The following is a 3,466-nucleotide window of genomic DNA, read 5'->3' as shown; positions in this document are numbered from 1 at the left end:
CAGCTTACGCCTATACGCCACGCTGTTACGGATCCGTACGCCGACAACGGCGCGCGCAGGCGCAGGTTAGACTTTTCTGACAGTAACGCTATTATTGCGCGATGATGCACAGGAGCGGTAACTGCGCTCGGACTGCCACTGCGGCAACACCAGATACGCTTGCTCATCGATATCGCGCCAATCAACAACGTAAATCTTTCTTTTGATTGGAATGGTAGGCCCTGCCCAAACGGGCAAGGCCTCTCAAAAATTGGCCTATAGGCTCATTGGAGTGTCCCTCCCCACGGTAATCTTTAGTAAAAGGCGAAAGATTTATACGTGGATTTGAGGAGAGACCTGAGCGATGAAATTACCTATGCTGTGCGAGACTGGTCTGCTAAATGGTGTCACTTACTTGGCCAAGCGAACCTTCAAGCTATTCTCAAATTTGCATGCTGAAACCTCAACTCATGTTATTCTTTAGCAAGTGTATACCTGCCTGGTCTTTTCGACATGTACTTGTTAATAGAGAAATTTTAAATGTTTCCGTATTCACGTTTAAAAGCTAATAACAGTGTTAAAAATAGCCCGGATTGCTTGCACTGCACGACTGCCATTTTTATGCGCTGCTGTCGCCATCTGGTGTTGAACATCGAAGATTTAAACGCATGCGCTGGCCTGTTTTTTTACCGGATACTTTTTATTATTAGTTCTAAAATCCAGTACACACGCAGTTGGTCCCACCCATAGCCTTCAAGGCTAGTGATGGGCCCACACTCTAAACAAGTACTATAATACTGGCAGACTTTTTGTTGAATGGGCTCAATCACAACACACTTCAGTGACACGCAAGAAAATTGGCAAGCTTCAGTATATAACTTTGTGGTATATTCGACCGAAGCAGAGTCCAAAGTCCAAAGAACGACCAAAGCACCGACAGGGCATCAAAAATAAAAACAAGCTGTTTCTTTTTTTGTAATCTTATTTACACGCTTCTTCATTCCAGTAGTTCCATAGTAAAGAGGAAAAGATGTTTTAACGATGCTAAAATATCATTCCTTTGCATTACTTCGTTTGGAACTTCATTACACACGTAGTTTCCTTTATATTGTATAGGTCTATGGCTGTATGTATAATGAGAAGGCGGGAAGGTAAATAGGCTGTTTGTAGCTGCTCCTGTTTGTTTCATTGATAATCTGAAAATAGTAAGCAGCAGCTCGTTATTGGACCTTATTAATCCATTTACTACTTCAGCTATCTTCAATTTATGTGAAATTGATACGGATAGCATCCGTAGCTGTTCAGAAAGGACATACATGGGTGAGAATTTCTTGAATAATTTATCATACGAATAGCACGTTATTGAAGGCGACAAACATGGTCTCAATATGTTTTGTATGTCTTGCCCCTCGTTTGCAGGCAATAGCACAAATCGCTGAGCGCAAATGAGAAATACAGAACGCGTGAAATCGAAAGACCAAAGCACTCTACAGCTTTTAGTAATACATGACAGCCATGACTTCATTTGGAGCAGACAGTAATAATTTGTTCCTTCCAGTGCATATGAGACTCAAACACAGCACCAAGATATAACTTGCATTGCGTCACGCTGAGCGCATTCTTGTTGTTAATAATTGATGCAACGTGGTGATAATTTATATTATTCGCGAGTGAAACACGGCGTACTTTATTTTCTGGTTATAAAGAGTCAGCTGATTACTTATGTACCATTGTGATACTTGGCTAAGTTCTTCATTAAATGTACATTTCAGTTCCTCTAAATTATCGCCTGTGGAAAGTAATGCTATGTCATCGGCATGCATAATAGGTTCAGAATCCTTCAGACCTGACGGAAGATCGTTATTATAAAGAAAACAGAGGCCCAACAAGGAACCTTGCAGAAGCCAGAAAATAGTGTTTTGTAGTAGAGAGGTTAGATTGTTTACAGCAACATATTGTTTCCTATTTGAAAAATAACATTTAATTGGATTATAAATATTTCATTTCAGACACTAATTTTCCAATTTCTGTTGCACAGTATTGTCTGATCTACCGCATCGAAAGCTTTGGATACATCTAAGTAAACTACTAAGGCTAGTTTGTTATTATGCAGTGCAGTATTTATGAGTTGTGTAAGAACAACAACTGCGAAAGACGTTGATCTTTGGCGCCAGAAGCCATGCTGATTAGGACAGATGATGTTATATTTCTTTTAAAAATTTTGTATACGCTTACAAAGTGTCTTTACAAAAACTGTATTGATTGCATTTAGCAGCGATATAGGCCTGTACTTTTCTATGTCGGATCGCTCACCGCTATTAAAGATGGATATGACCTTCTTGACCTGCAGTTGATCAGGATACACTCCATTTTCCAACGTATGGTTTAAGATATGCAGTAGATAGATTCCCAGCATATCAAAGTTGTTTTTTATCAGCCTAACAGGTAATGCATCAATCAGGTTCTGCCGCCTTAGAGACTGAAGGGTTGTTTACTGTTGTAACTAATTCTTCAATTTCTATGTGAGGCAATGCAAAAGTGTTGTTGTCACGCTCTGCCATTTTCACTGAAGGAACATCAGCATGTACTTGTGCAGCTACCTTAGGCTCTACGGAGGCAAAATAGGTACCAAATGATTCAACTGTACCTTCGTCAACAGTTTCAGGGAAAGTAGAGATGTTCGATCCTAAGCCGATTGCGTAATTTACCGTGTCCCAATGTTTTTTTGTATTTACATGCGCCTGCTTCACGAGAGATGAATAACATGTTTTTTTCCTTTTCCTCATAGAGAACATAGATAGCTTTAGATAGCGTTTAAATTGAGTTAGGTAAGATTCGTTTGATGTGAACTGTTACCATTTGTGGTACCATTTATGTTTTTACAATGTTAATATTTCAGTGTTCATCTAAGGACACTTTGGGTAGATGTATTTTTATGGGTCGTCACAGACCGCCGTTTAACGGCATTTTTAAGTGTATCTAGAAATTTCATGTACTCGGTATCAACGTGTTTATCATATGCCGTAATGAAATCTGTTCGTTCTAATATTTCACGCAGCCGGACCTAGTCTATCTTACTCAGTGTTTTACTATGTACCGAATGTAGTGTTTCTCAATAGGAACAATAATGGATTAATGGTCTGCAATCAACTCGCCGCAAGGACCAGCCTGCGCAGCTTAAGTAATATGGCACAGGATGGGATCTAGTTAGTAGTTGAGGTATCGGGGCGCGAGTTGCTTCTGTTTAAAAAGCTTTCTCCGAACGTATTAATGCTCTTTCGAACAGCTTACGCCTATACGCCACGCTGTTACGGATCCGTACGCCGACAACGGCGCGCGCAGGCGCAGGTTAGACTTTTCTGACAGTAACGCTATTATTGCGCGATGATGCACAGGAGCGGTAACTGCGCTCGGACTGCCACTGCGGCAACACCAGATACGCTTGCTCATCGATATCGCGCCAATCAACAACGTAAATCTTTCTTTT

General features: G+C 40.6%; 1 non-coding gene across 1 annotated transcript; it reads right to left on the bottom strand.

The window, feature by feature from the left end:
- Positions 1 to 218: 218 nt before the first annotated feature.
- Positions 219 to 344, bottom strand: LOC139056552 (U5 spliceosomal RNA). The gene has a single exon (XR_011512436.1). It is a non-coding gene; the product is annotated as a U5 spliceosomal RNA (small nuclear RNA).
- Between the last annotated feature and the right edge of the window lie 3,122 nt (positions 345 to 3,466).

This window comes from Dermacentor albipictus, chromosome 2 (assembly GCF_038994185.2).
Source record: "Dermacentor albipictus isolate Rhodes 1998 colony chromosome 2, USDA_Dalb.pri_finalv2, whole genome shotgun sequence".
Classification (NCBI taxonomy): Eukaryota; Metazoa; Arthropoda; class Arachnida; order Ixodida; family Ixodidae; genus Dermacentor; species Dermacentor albipictus.
The sequence above is the reverse complement of the archived record's forward strand: the minus strand, read 5'-3'. Positions and strand labels throughout refer to the sequence as shown.